General features: G+C 46.5%; 1 long non-coding RNA gene across 2 annotated transcripts; it reads right to left on the bottom strand.

The window, feature by feature from the left end:
• Positions 1–2,848: 2,848 nt before the first annotated feature.
• On the bottom strand, positions 2,849–8,799 carry LOC104850469. 2 transcript variants are annotated; one of them, XR_002024808.1, is made up of 4 exons: positions 8,685–8,799; positions 4,153–4,233; positions 3,650–3,826; positions 2,849–3,437 (listed from the first exon to the last, which is right to left on the bottom strand). It is a non-coding gene; the product is annotated as an uncharacterized LOC104850469 (long non-coding RNA). The 2 variants fall into 2 exon arrangements; XR_776977.1 differs by lacking the exon at positions 4,153–4,233.
• Between the last annotated feature and the right edge of the window lie 6,361 nt (positions 8,800–15,160).

The following is a 15,160-nucleotide window of genomic DNA, read 5'->3' as shown; positions in this document are numbered from 1 at the left end:
TCTTCCCAAGGTGAAGCGGAATGGCCGAGAGGAGAGGACCTGGAGCTGACCGGCACCCCGGGGACTTCCCACACCCCACACCCGTCCTCCAGGTCGTCCTAACGTCTGTGAGGTGGATATAGTGATAAACATTCGAAGCGCTGAGGCCCGAGGATACCCAGAGTAGCTTTGCAAAGGCTGGTGTGCACCTTCCGGTTTGGATGGCTCCTGTTCTGTCTCGTAGCAGACCCTCTCTTAATCAGCCAACAATGAATTTCTCTCCACATGCACCAGGGCCAAGTATGCCCCGTACTTAGTAATTGGCTTTTCCACCCTCTCGCCCCGGCCCCACAGACATTGAATTCAAGACTCAGATGGCGGAACAGCAGGTGGGCCTGGGGCCCTGACAGTTGTCCCCTAATTCGTCTAGTGCCGTTTGTTTGCAGAACTAAGCGCTGCTTCCCCCGGAACCTAGCAGGCTGTGTCCGATATCCACTGTGGTTTCTCTGAACGAGCTTTTCCAAAGTTCGTGCAGCTTCGCTTAGCAAACCTCTATGGCCACAGGCAAACGGGGCAACCGGTCTGAGCTTCGCCTTGAGGCTGAAGCCCTGAACCCACCCGGGCCAGGAGTACAGAGGAGGTGTCTGGAGGGGATGCCCAGAGCAGGACTGCACCCTTGGAGGCCTTTGGTTTCAGACCCTACCTGGGGAACAAAGGATATTTCAGCTGTCACAGCCCTGCAGCCTGAGAGGCTGTGTCTTCTAACTTGGCCGCTTTCCCTCCACGTTGTTTCACATGAAATGCCTCCCCTTCCCCTCAGATGATTGGCTAAAATTAAATATCCCGAAACTACATCAGAAGGGGCAGAAAGAAAGCTAATACAAAATCTTAATCAAAATACAAGCTTTGCCGTTCCCAGCCTTTGAAACGTGAAGCAGACTGGTGTCTGGACGGGGGTGGGTGGGGTGCCCCACGTGTTCTCAGGTGTGAAGTTGCCAAAGAAGGGGCCCCTTTCCTAAGAGAATTACAGCAAGTCAGCACTCGCTGGTTCCCAGCTTCCAAGTGTGATCAGAGCAGATCTTGCATGGTGCATAGACCTGGCCCAGGATCCTGGGGTGGGGGTCTTAGCTGGGAATTTCTGGGGGGAAAGGTCTCTTGACTAGGAGTTTAGGGAGGTCCCTTGCTAGGGGGTTCCCCAAGGAAGGGGTCCCTGGAGGGAGGGGTGGGGGGTTTGCCCTAGGGAAGGGTTTCCTGAGGGAATTCCTGGGGGAGGGGTCCCCAGAGGAAGAGATTCTGGGGGAAACGATCCCTTGACTAGGGCTAGTGGGGTCCCCGGGAGAGGGGCTTCTGGGTGTCCAGCTGTCCTACAGCCCCCGCCTTGCTTTGGTGAGGGCAGGCTGGCTGCGAGGCAGAGGGGCAGCGGTGGACAGAGGGGCAGAGCCTGGACCTCCGACAGGCGGGCACTAGCGCCCTCTGGTGGGGAGGCGCGGCCCGCCAGCCCGAAGGTTCCTCCCGGGTCCGCTTCACGAAGGACGCCTCAGGCTGGGCTACGGCCCCCTCCGCAGACTGCACCGGACGGGATAGGGTTTCTAGGGGACACACAGCACCCCTTACAGGCCACGTCGCGCCCTCCCTCCCTCCTCTCCGAAACCGAGTCACAAGGAGGAGCGGCCGCGCTTGCCCCAGCCGCTGGCTGTGGCTCCCCCGGAGGCGTCCCAGGGTCGCGCTTCCCAGCACAGCCGCGAACTGACGACCATCCAGGCTGACTCGCTGTTGACATTTGGACGGATGCACTTATACTATGGAAGCGGCTTGGAGCCCCCGACCTGAAGTGCTTCCTGGAGAGGGGACAGCCGGGGCGGCCACAGGCCCAGCCGCGCTCGCCTCGCGAGTCCCACGGAGGCCCCAGGGTCCGGGGGTCACCACCTTCCTTCCGGGGCCGGGGATGTAGCTCAGCGGCACTGCGCTGCCTGGCAAGTGCAAGGCCCTGAGTTCAACCCCCGCCCCCACAGTACCGCAACGAACAAACAAACGCACCACCCTCCCATGGTCCCGTCCCGTGTGTCGCTCCCTTGCGCATCAGGTTTTAGCGGGTTCCGGGTGAGCCCCTTATCGCGTGCTCTGTGGGTTCCGGGGCCCTGCCAGGCCCGTCTGTGTCCCGGGTCCACGCAGCTGTGCGTCGGAGTCCCCGGGCCAGGCCCGGGTAACAAAGCTCCGGCGAGCAGCACCTACACGTGTTACACCCGAGGCTCCGACCAGGCTGGAATGAAGACCGGGTGGGGGGCACGCGCACCCAGAAGAGAGCTTGGTCCTTTCCTGTAAATGATATAAGGCTGCCTGCGCTCCTCCGCCCGCCCCAGAGTTCTGACGGGTTGGTGTGAAGGGAAATCAGCCTCCAGCTGAGCCCCCAGGACTCCGGCTACTTTTCTGTTCTCCTTCAGGTGGAAGCTTGGGGCAGAGGCCAACCTGCCTGTGCTGAGTCCTTGGGAAAAGCGGCCTCTGTGCCCTGGGAGGGACCCGAAAGAGCCAGGCCTCTAAAGCCTGCTCTACAGGGAGGCCAGCTAGCCTCGAAGGGAGGTGGGCTGCCCAGGTCACCCCGCTTCTCCGAACACCTTCATCTGGGCCAGTTCTTAGGAGTGGAGACTGCATTGGGCACCAGCCAAGCTCTTGTTCGCTAAGGCCCATATTCCCCAAGGTCCTAAGCGTTGCCCGATCCCTCACTTTCAAAGTGATCCTCCAGGAGCAGTGCTGGGAAGGGTCTCCTGGGCCGCCTCCGGCAGTTCCTGCAGTGCTGTCTTGCTGCTCTGAAGTTAACCTCTTTTTGGCAAATTAGTTCGTGACCTGGAACAGTTAAATGAAACCACAGGCGCATGAAGAGAAGGTTATTTGTGTCCTGTCTTTTTTTTAGACCAAGTCTCTGATGTGTTTATTTGGAAGTTTGGCTCTTGCTTACCACCTCACCACTTAGAGTTAATCCTGTGTTTTTCTGAGCTACCTTTAAATCCACATCGAATGAAAAATATTGCCTGACTTCGAAGTGCATGGAATTATAAAACGAATCCTAAGGTTTATGATCTCAAATTTATTGTCAAATGTATTTACTTCTCGTTTTTCTTTCTTACTTTTTTTTTTTTTTTTCAGGCCCAAGTCAGCCTAGAAGTTTTCAGTATGAGTCACGGAGGAGCGGGAGGAAAGATGATGGATAGTGTTTCCTGGGGGAACTTCTTGTCCTGTGAAAGAGACGCCCAGAGAGTCCTCCCTCGGCTGCAGCCACTTACACTCAAGTTGGCTTGAGGGCAGGAACCGTGCCCAGCTCACCCCGGCTTATCTTTGACACTGCACTTGGCACGCAGATGTGGTTGGTAAATGTCGGCTGCAGGGGCTGCCTCAGGAGTAGGCGCGATGCCAGGGCCTCCGCTCTCACTGGCACTGTTTCAGTTAGAATGGTTTCTAAAGGGCTGAAATATTTTTGTTATTCTCTTAGATGTCAACTAAGACAAAGAAAAAAAAAAGAAATGTTACTTTAAAAAATTTTATATTTAGTAAAATATTTGGGAAATAACTAAAATTTTATATATGTAAAATTATATATGTATCTTATATTTGCTCTCTATATTGCTATTTTATATAAATGTATCTTACACAGTGGACCCTTGACTCACGAACTCACTTGGCTCCAGAGGGCTGGTTGTGACTCAAGTTGGTCAGTGACGGCTCAGGCTCCTCTACACAGCCTTCATAGTCTCCTCCTGTGCACAGGCAGATCCGTGTCCTCAGAGAGACACTGCCCAGGATTCCTCAGTGAACTCCACCCAGGAAAGAATACTGTAACATTCCATCCAGGACTCTGTAAGGGTTAAGTCTATATCTGAGTCCATCTGGAAGCACAAGTGGCCAGCATTCGGGTTGTAAGTCAAGACTTCATTCATAAGTTAAAACTAAAATTCCAGTTGTAACCCAAGTTGTTCATATGTCAAGCGAGTTGTAACTCAAGGCTCCACTATATTTGCTGTAAAGCAAAGTTCAGAAAAAATAAAGATTTATAACAATATTTTTAAAACTTAGACTAAACTTTTTCTTCAAGTCTGTTCCTTTCTACTTATCTTAGGCACCCGGATTGGTTGACTTATGGACTCTGGATAGTTCTAACCAGAAGGGGAAGACCGAGCATACTTGTGTGTGACTCAGGTAGCAGAAGCAGTAGAAGCCTTCCAGGGCTGTCTTTTATCCTCAGCTGTGTGGCTTCCATCACCTCTAATGGACCGAGGGCAGCATGTGTGGCAGACACAGAAAGCAAAAGAAGAAATTTCAGCTCAAATCCATTTGCATTTGCTCTTTTTCTCCAGTCTGCCTGGTACCACATGGGTTAGGTCAACATGAAACAGGCACCAGGCACACATGCTGTGTCTCAACGTGAGTCATCTTAGGTACAAGATGAGGTGGGGGCGTGAGGTGCACTCATGATGAGGGAAAAAGAGCCCTGATAAATCTTAGTTGTTCCTCTAATGCGGCTTGTCTTGTACCACACCCCTGACATCAGCTTTAATTGCTCTATGTATTTGTCTCCTGTGATACCGTCTCAATTTCCATGAGACTCAGCACAGCCTCAAGAACCAATCTGTTCCTCACGTCTACCTTCTGGCTCAGTCATGGGCATGATATGGACTTCCTATGTATTCCTCAAACTCAACACATCCCTCTATGCTTTCCCCTGCCCATCTGTGAGGACCCCTTCCCCATAGCTCCACCAAGGAGATGACCCAGACACCTCTGGAAGACTTCCCCAGTGTTCGGCACCTGCAGAGTCCTGCAACTTGTCAATCTCTGAACTGACTATACATTTTGAGATAACGGTTAAAGCCCACACAGCTTCCTAGAAATGCTGTTAGACTACTTTAGGTAGATTAAGAATCACAGTGCAAACAGTTTGCGCATTTTATGCTCTTTGTCAAGACCATGCTGCCTGTGATCACAGTATAAAAGAGGGCTCAACTGTTGCAGGCCTCAGTGAACCCCATTTGGATCCACTCTGCACAAGCTGACATTGCAGCCGGCAGGTTGTGATTCGTATACTAAGTCCTCAGTGTCTCTGCCCTCATCACGTCTGACAGCCTGTCAGAAGCTGCCACGGGGGAGCCATCACCGCATAAGTCCCCTGAGCCATCAGCATCCTGGGATAAGAGCATATATACACACATCCTGAGGTTTACTCTGTACACAGAGCCCCAAGCATCTGGAGGAGAAGGTGTGCTTATGCTTCGTCCTGCTACTTCTGTGAAGTTCCGAGAGCCCATCTCCAGCACAAACCATTGGGGACTGGATCAGAGGCTTGACTGTGGTGCCCCAAAGGCTGGTTCCAGAAATGAACGGAGCCCCCCGCTCTGCACGTGGAGACCCCCTCTGAGAGACCCTGAAGGCCCATCGTGGCGTAGTCATGGTGGCCCGTGCCTGCCCTGGGCCCCATCCAGGCAACGCAGAGAAGTAAGGAGAGCACAGTCTCCCCTTCGCAGGAAGTGAGAGGGGTGCGGAGCAGAGCCTTCTGCAGCCCCAGATCCCAGTGCTATCAGCAGCCACAGCTTAGGGATGCAAGGACCAGAGGCAAATTCGATTAGAGTGTGGTGTTCAGCTGTGAAGGAACGGAAGATGTGAGGGACTTGGGCAGTGACAGCCACTCAGGGCGAATCCGCTCCAGCTTCGCCTTTTCATTCCTGTGCCAGAAGTCAGCCGGTCCCACCAAGCGAGAGTGGCTGCTGCTTTGGTTCACAGCCTGCAGGTTATGTGAACCGCAACCGTTACGTCTGGGTTTGGGAATCAAAAGAAAGGAAGGGAAATGCTTATTTTCTCAAAAGAAAGAGTGAAGAAAGGAAGGAGACAAACATCAGTGCGCTGGAGTGAAGCTGATTTGGAGCGATTTTCTTCCCTGAGGAGACTCGGACCAGCCGCTGCAGCACTTGTCCCTCTCCCAGAAGTCTGTCGCAGGTCCCCGTGAGGATGAGCCTGGAGAGTCCTCCAGGGACAGAGCCATTTCTCCATCAGCTCTGAGAAGCTTACTATCTCCACAGAGTTGCCCTCTGACATCCAGGGGGACACTCATCTCGGAGGATGTGAAAGCTTGGATCACTGGGGTGCCAGCTCCTGCAGAGACCCGAGGCTGTCACTCATGAGGGTCAGAGGAGGCCTCCACTTCCATCTCCACAGGATGACCTGGGCTCAGGCCCCCTTGTTCTGCTCCTCAGCTCCAAGCGCACGGGTGCACCTTCACTCCCACACACTGTGGCCCAGGCCCACAGCTGAGCATCTGGCGTTCTCCTGATGGCCACACTCCCGGGGTCACCCACCTTGCCCTGACGGCCCTTGGCACTGCAGGCAGCCCTGCTCTGTGCTTTGTGTTTTAGCCTCCAGATGCATCTCTTCCCTTTATCTCTGGGAGGACAGTGGAAGTTACAATGAAGCCCCGCAAGTACAGCACATCTGGTACTGGACCCAACGCTGGTCACCTTGTAACCTCCGGTCGCCCACCCTGTCACCTCCAACAGGTTCTCTCTGACCAAGGGACTATCTCATTTTAAGATCTGATGCGCCAAAACCCACTCACTGGCGGACACTCCATGGTTAATATCTGTTTCTGTTCTGTGATCAAAAGAAATTCTGTTTTCTCAAAGATGCTGGAAGTTCCCTATGGAGAAAGAAATATTATCATTTCTCTCTCACTTCTTTGCACCATGGACTAAAAAGCTTCTCAAATCTCTGGGGCTCTGCTCACAGTCACCAGGCTGAGGGAAAGACAGCTGGGAACACAGCCCAGGAATGTGCTCCCAGAAGTTTCGAGCTGGCTCTCCTGCTGCACCTCGCAGGGTGCACACTCGGGCTGCTTCTTGCCTAGATCGGATCCAACTCTCACGAGCCCATGTGGCCTCAGACCAGTGTTTTTACTTTCCACAGCCCAGATGACTAGATGGGTGAACTTGTCTAGAATCACCCACCAGGTCAGTGGCAGGCCACCTGCCGCCGTATTTGCAGGGCAGTGTATTGCATATTGGGAATTCAAACAAATCCTACCGTTTAATTTCAAGCTAACCCTAGAGTCCTCTTATTCCGAAAGGAAGAGCAATTCGCAAATTCATGATCTAGGAAATCGTATGAATAACATAAATGATTAGAGACAATAAGCACGATCAGAGGAGATGGTGGGGTTTGGGGCAAGGGTCAGGGCAGGGAAAGCGGGGAAGTTTACCCCGCAACCTCATCACTTTGGAAAAATTTGATTACAGTTAAATGTGCACGAACAAGTTAGTGAGAATTGAACTAATAGAAATGGCTTGAGGATGCCGTTTTTGATGTCTAGTGAGAGTCTGCTTCTGGGATTTATCGAGATATACATTAAATTATTACAGCCTCACATCTGTGTGATGGGGTGTTACTATTCCCATATTTTAAGTGATTGCTGCTTAACTATAAGATATATTTTAATATGAAATACATTTTAACAGTTAGATACTTTAAAAACTCCCCCAATAACAGTCAAGCACAGAAAAGCAAACACTGCATGATGTCACTTATGTGCAAAATCTAAAAAGGTGACACTCCTGGAAGTATGAGACTAGAAAGGTAATAACCAGTGGCTGAGAGGATGGTGGGAAAGGTGGATTAGAGAAGAGAAGATGTTAGCCAAGGTTGGCCATTTTCAGTGAGACAGGGCAATACGTCGTAGAGATCGCTGTACTACTATAATAAATGACAGTGTACTGTGCATTTCAACATCAGTAAAAGAGTAGATTTTAAGTGTTCTCACTACAAACAAACTGACAAGTATGTTAAGGAGCCCTATCTAATTATAATACAATGGATACTTGTGCCTAACATCACGCTATAGTCCATAATTGCTATTTGTCAATTGAACATAAAATTTTAAAAAGCTTCCTCTTCTAAAATTTTCTAAAATGTTTTTCTGGAACATAATAAGAAATGGGAACACACACACACACTCACACACACTTCATTATAGTAAAAAGGAAAAAAATATAAATAGGAGAAAGGTTAAATAAGCCATGGTAGCCTGAAGGTCCATAATACATTTATCCTAATCAGAAGGAAATAGATGTGGGGTACATGGTCATTGTTGTGTAATAGTACAAACAAGTACCACCCATATACACATTCACACAGTATGTAAAATATAAAATGTGACAGAGAAATAGTATTTATCTTGGAATGTTTAATATTTTTCTCATTTGTTTTATTGTTTCCTACATTTGTGTCAAAAATGAGTTCATATTGTTTTCATTATTAAAAAGCTTTATAAAACTTATCTTACAAATCAAGCACATGAACTCCTTTCTGATCTGATTTGGCAGCAACCATGAGATGCACATACCACAGCGTCCTTTAGTGCGAGACCCTGTGCATGGCTAGAGCCACTCCGAGGTTGCCCTGGCACGGCCAGGTATGGACAAACAAGGACGTGAAGATTAAGTGGGTGGCAGCCCAGGTTATAGGGAAAAAATCTCATTAAGAAAATATTTAAACTGTTGCATCTATCTTTATATTATAAACATAAAAGCTGCCATCTACTGAAATATCTATGTAAAGGCAGGAACCCAGATGCCATGGCAGTTTCTTTTCTGAGGGTACTGTGAAGCCAGGGTGTGGGGAACAGAGCACAGACACAAGATTTCCTGAGAGGATTGTCACCATGTAACACTCACCTCCAAAGCTGGGGTCCAACTATGAATAAATCTGCTGTGCCTAATCCCCCAGATTAACCTGCATCTCTTCTTCCCTGAAGGAGCCATAGAGAAATAAACCTTCATGCTGATAAAATAAAATCTCTGAGTTGAAACTACAAATGACCTCTAGCACATACTGCCCATTCAAATCACATCAACTATGTTAAAAATTCACACCCACCATTTAAAGTCTTTAAACTACATAGATTAAAGTTGTACAGGGAACTGTTTGTGCTCTCTAGAGGAATGCCCTATCATCTTAGCCTTGAAGAAGGCTCATAAATAATTTGCCAATTAAACAGAGCACTTCACAGCCAAAATAACAGGAAGCCAATGAACCATAAGTAAGAACAGCAAAGGGAAAAGGAGGAAGAACAGCCAGTTCGGCAAGGCTGGTGAGAACGTAGTCTTCCTCAGGCTTTTGTGCTGGCAGTGGCGAGCCAGCCTGGAGCCTGGTCTATATCGGTCTTTCTCCTGTTCCCTAATGACCTCCTCACCTCCCAACAGCTGCGTGTGCTCTTTCTATGACATCAGCATTTCCATGTATGAATATAGAGGACACAAGCATTTAGACCATAACAGAACTGCTGCATAATCATTGTGATAGTGTCTGTAGGTTCACAAAACCAAAATAAACATGTGAGGTACAAAATGGGTGACTGAGTCAATGTGAGCCAAAAGGATCTTGCATTGTTCATAATGAGGGGAAAGTATTGATTAATTTTAGGATTTTATGAATTAAGTACTTATGCCTTAATTTCTATGGTAATTATTATATGATGGAAAGAGTATATTTACTCAAAAATTAAAACATGAAATGATTAAAAATATCTTCCCATAAATATAAAGACAGGAGAAAAAAATCTTAGGAGAGCAAGGTAGAATTAGACAAGGGATATAAATTCATACTAACATAAGCTAGAAATGAAAGAAATGTTCTAGTTAATAAAGATTATTAGAGACTATAAAATTATTAATGCATAGTTTTTTATGAGACATATAAACCATGAGAATACCAATGATTCAAAATAAATACATGGAAAATAATCTTGACATAGTATTAATATGTTGATATTGGGCAAAATAGATTCTACAGCTATGTGTATAGTGCATGAATAGATCACTTTATAATGAGGACATTTTCACTGAATGAGGAAATAGCAATTCTAAATTTGTAAATGTTTAATTATACTGATTAAAATATATTTTGCTAAAATTGATACAATTACCCCCCAAATAAGTGTTACGGTTTGTGTCCAGATGTCCCCCCAAAGCTTTATGTGGTCATAGGTGGCCTTTACGGAGGTCGCTGAATCTAGAGTGTGTGACGCTGGGTTTAAGGGTGTGTGGTTACTTAACCACTATACATGAGTGACTGGTTTGGCACCTCCCTGATCCTGGTCGTCTGGGTAAAATAAAAGGGGCAGAAAGACATTGTTAAGGTTTGCTTGTTGCTTTTGCTACTTCGTGGTCACCAGAAACTGTTTTCCCTTTGCGATCCCTCTCTGCCATGAAGCCAGCCGATTATGGACTGAACCCTTACAAACTGTGAGCTACATAAACTTTAACTTTGGTTTTCGGGTACTTTGTCGTAGAAATGAAAGAAAAATAACTAACACAATAAGTAAACTCACAATCACTGAGGGGAATTGTAAAACACTCCTCTCAGTAAGAGATAAACTTAGACCCACTCAAAAAATTGAATGAAATTCAACAATTCATTATTTTAAAAATTATTGGTAATAAAAGTTGAAGAGGCTATCATTAAGCTGAAAGGAGGTTTATATTAATAAAAACACTGGTGTAAATATAATCAATGGTGGAAAGCTTTAATTCTGAGGTTCTTAATAATACCACGAAGCTTCTGTTACCAAGCCTTTGCAATATTGCTCTGAATTTCATGAACAATATGATAAAGTAACAGGAAGCTGTGCAAATGTTCAGGATTACAGGAAGAAACAAATTTTTCGTTATTTTCTTATTAAATAAATTGCATATGTAGAAATTCGAAAAGCCTACAGATAAGTTATACAAATGAGAGAAAAGTTGTTGGAATCTCATATATGATTCTGCAACTTTACATTATTTATGTACACACATTTACTTAGAGTAACACATTAAAATTGAAATTATATAATTTGTGATAACATTAGAAAAAAACAAAATGTCTGAAAAGGAGTTTTTCAAAAGTTCAAAATTTTATGAAAAATATGAAACTTCAGCAATGTTTTTGCACAGGACTTAAGTAATAGGAAGACCAGAACGTTTGTGATATTTGGAAAACTTTAAAGATGTGGAGTCCTACAAAATCGGTTTTTAGATTTAATTCAGGTTTGATCAAAACCCTGAAAGAAGGGTACATTGGAGTGGTTTCTATGAGATGTGATGAGCTGTTTCTAAATATATGTTAAAAGACAAAGCAAAAAGTGTAGAAAAAATAACAGATTGAGAATCTCTAAAGGGAATCAACACTTTCTGCATGCTATAATAACTTAGGTGTAGTAATGGTACGGACAGGGTCAATGACAAACATTACAACTCAATGGCAAAATTGTGTACTTGGGATCCCTGGAGCTACGACAGAAGGAACATTACATGTCATTAAGGAAAATGCAGTCTTTTCAATAAGTGATGCATTTATGGTTGACTAACAATATGGAAAAAATGTAATCAATCCTCCACCTCACTTTATATATAAAATTTATTCCATACTGTTTAAAGACTTCAGTAAGAGAGATTATAGTATATAAATATTTTAGGTAATCGTATAAGAGAATGTTTTCATGATCTTGAATAAAGTCAAAATTTGCATTAAACATAAAAGAAAAACTATTAGAAAATGAGAAACAAAATGAGAACATTTATGTTTTAAAAGATATCTCAGCGAGGCTTGGGGATGTCACTCAGTGGGACAGTTCTCACATAGCATACACAAGGCCCTGGGTGTAATCCTCAACCAAAAACAAATCATAACTAAAAAGACAACATAAAAAGAGTAAAAATCCAAGCCACAAAGTAGCATAATATGTGCAGTCATACAACTGACAAACTACAAGTGTCCAAAATATGTGAATAACTACATATATGCATCCTCAAGAAAAATATGCATTAATACAAATAATTGTAAAAAGGTAACAACTGGCCCTTCCAAACTTGCCACAAGAAAAAAGAGTAAATCCAAGCCACAAAGTAGCATAATATGTGCAGTCATACAACTGACAAACTACAAGTGTCCAAAATATGTGAATAACTACATATATGCATCCTCAAGAAAAATATGCATTAATACAAATAATTGTAAAAAGGTAACAACTGGCCCTTCCAAACTTGCCACAAGCATATGAAAAGTTGTTCAGCTTCAATCACAAATAGAAAATGGAATATTGAAGTCACGAAATGAAGCTGAATACCCAAAACTTTAAAAGTTGAGCAATCCAAGCTTTGGTCAGATCTCTCACTCCCTGCTGATCGGAGTTTGACTTGGTGCTTTCATGGAGGGAATGGTTTGGCATTCCCTCCGAGTAAAGTGTGTGCATCCCGCGGTCCTTCCGTCTGCTGCACGCCTCAGAGAAACCTCCTGCGATGTGCACCAGAGTGTACCCTCCCTCACCCGTGCCGGAAATAGCAGGCTGGTCCCCCACAGCGGAGAGTTCAGCGGCCTTAGTGTGATCACTGCGCGAGGCTCAGGAAGTACAGTAATTGAGCTGCGGCTACAAGGGCTCACAGAAGAGCTTCTGAACAGAACGTTGAACAATGAACAAGTCATGGGAAAACATGGCATGTTTTCTAAGAAGTTGAAAAATAGCCTAAACTAAATGATATTTTTGAGGGAAAATACATAAGCGTTCAATATCCCTGGGAGAACGAATCAATGCCTATGACTGTTAGCGGAGTGCTTGCCCTTCCGGAATAAGGAGAAGGTCACAGGGGAAAGAAGGTGGCCGTAGGGACCGGGAATGGCTCTGCCTTCGTGAAGATTTCCTTCTATAATACAATGGCTCATTAAACCCCGCGTAGAAATGTGTGCGCGTAAATAGACTGATAATACATAAGTATGCATCTTCGCGATCTAGTGTTCTGAACAAGGAGAAAAGGAAAAAGCAGGAAGGTGAGGAAGAGCAGGGCAGGAAGGAAGTCAGACACAGCAGGCTGACGGCGCCTTCCTCTTTGGTCCTCCAGCCACACGGCCGGAGCCAGGAAAACATCAGATGTCGTGTTCCTGGAGGCCCCAACCCTACCACCTCTGATCTAGAGAAACACCCACAGCACCCCGGATTTCAGGAACACTATACCACCTGATCTAGAGAAACACCCACAGCACCCCGGATTTCAGGAACCTGAGCCTAACTTTCCCTCTGTGAGGAACTGCTGATGTTTCGCCCTTGGGCCAAGAGAAAATACAGCTCGTTTGTCTGACTGTGTCTCAGAATGTCCCGTTCCAGCTGTGATACTCTGCTGCTGGCTGCTAATCAAAGACACATTCCCTCACCTCTCTCTCTCTTCTTTTCCTCTCCTTTCTTCCTTTCCATCTTTCTCCTCTCTCACTCTCTCTCTCTCTCTCTCTCTGTTTGATTTTCATTTTCAGAGACACAGTCTCACTCTGTAGTTCAGGCTGGCCCTAAACTTACTATGTAACCAGGCTGACCTGGAACTCTAGGCCGGTCTCCTGCCTCAGCCTCCTGAGTGCTGCAGTGATAAGAGTGCACCACCACGCTCAGCCTCTCTGCCCACTGTCCTTCCCCAACAGTGAACCCTTGTCTGACCTCACGTTGCTTTTATAGGGCTTGATACAGCTAGGAAATGTCATCTCCTCCGCTCCAGGACAGGAAGAGCATGGCATTGTCTTCAGAATCTAAGTTTGAAGGGGCTTTTTCAGTAGGCTCCAGAGAACCGAACACTTTGATTCACATTAGCAAATCTCCAAAGCAGCCCCTTGCTCCCTGGCATAATGCAGAGGAAGTGTGGCCAGGCACGTGTGTTCCCTGCCCTGCTTGAGCCAGGACCAAGGTGTCTGCACAGCTCTGCTCTTCCTGTCGCTTAACTCAGGCGTGGATGTTGGGTGGAGAATGACAGCGTGGTGAAAGCGGACCGCGTGGGTGCATGAGCTCAGGTGTGCTGGGGTCACGCCCCGGAGGGCACTGCAGTTTGCTCAGCACCCCTGACCGATGCGTGGCTGGCCTGGCTGATTTCCTTAGCTTGGGGGGAAACCGACTTCTGCATGGGTGCTGAGCAGCCGACCGGTCAGCACCACAGGGCTGAGTTTTTCAAAGAGGACTTGTACGATTTTGTCTTGCAGATTTAACCAAGTCTGAACTGCTATCTATCTTCAACAAAACTTTCAAAATGTAAACTAGAGCTCAGGATGGATGAGACACTGACCTGGAAGAGCACTGGTGAGGGAGTAGGACCTGGTGGTGAAATTCCCGAAGCACAGCACACACTCCTGGACTGCAAGCCCAGCCAGCTCCCCCTCTGACCAAGCTGAAGCATGCAGGCTGCAGGACCCTCAAAGTCCCTGCCAGCAAGGACGTGTCTCTGAGGTGTTTTTCATTTGTTTTCAATTTCCATCATTTTTTCCAAAATCCCTGCACAAAATCTCCCACACCGAATCTTTGGCTTGGGAATGTTTTCCTTTCTGCAGCTGAGCAGTCCGGAGTTTCTTATGCAAGGCGCCTCCCACCCCCCACCCCACTGCACACTAAATTGAGTTTGAGGCTTTTTGTTTTCACTCTTGCATAACATGAAAATGAGTGAACATATTTTACTCAAAATTTCCATCTCCAAATTCTCTAAGTGGTGTGAAAAATCCTGGAAAATTTCAGAGCAAAAGAGGACACTAGGAGAAATCAGGACAAGTGGAAACAGCGGCGAGGATTGTAACGCAATGTCTGTGTCGGTGTGACCAGCATCCCCAAGGTGTCCTCTGTCCACGGAGCCTGGGTGGGGGGCAAAACCCCAGGCTCCCTCGCTCCAAAGTCGTGGCCTGGAGGCTCCAGCATCCACCCCTCCACTGCCATGCCGCAGCTGGTCCTGTGCTGTCCAGGCCCAGGGACTGCAGCTTGTAACATGGGAAAGACCCCATGAAAATGAGGCCCCAAAGCGAAGCGAAAACTGGAAAACTGAAATTAGTATGGTTAATTTAGTGTGCACAAAACAGAGCAGAGTGCTAACTAACAAATTAGAACTACTTTCATTTACATATACAGATATGCATGCAAACATATATATACATCTATGCAAATAGGTGTCTCTCTAGGAGGATCGTAAATGTACCTGTGTGTGTATGCAGCGTTTAAGTGGACTATGAGTGGTGTTCATTTGTCTGGTTACCATGGAGTGGGTTCTCAGAATCACACCTCACAATGGCTCTGCTGAGCAGTCCAGCGCCTGCCTCACCTGAAGGAGCTGCCAAGTCACCTCATCCCCAACACAGTTTTTTTTTTTTTTTTTTTTTG

This window comes from Fukomys damarensis, unplaced genomic scaffold (assembly GCF_012274545.1).
Source record: "Fukomys damarensis isolate Sample0158 unplaced genomic scaffold, DMR_v1.0_HiC HiC_scaffold_2, whole genome shotgun sequence".
In the NCBI taxonomy this organism is placed as follows: Eukaryota; Metazoa; Chordata; class Mammalia; order Rodentia; family Bathyergidae; genus Fukomys; species Fukomys damarensis.
This window is presented reverse-complemented; position numbering and strand designations above follow the sequence as displayed.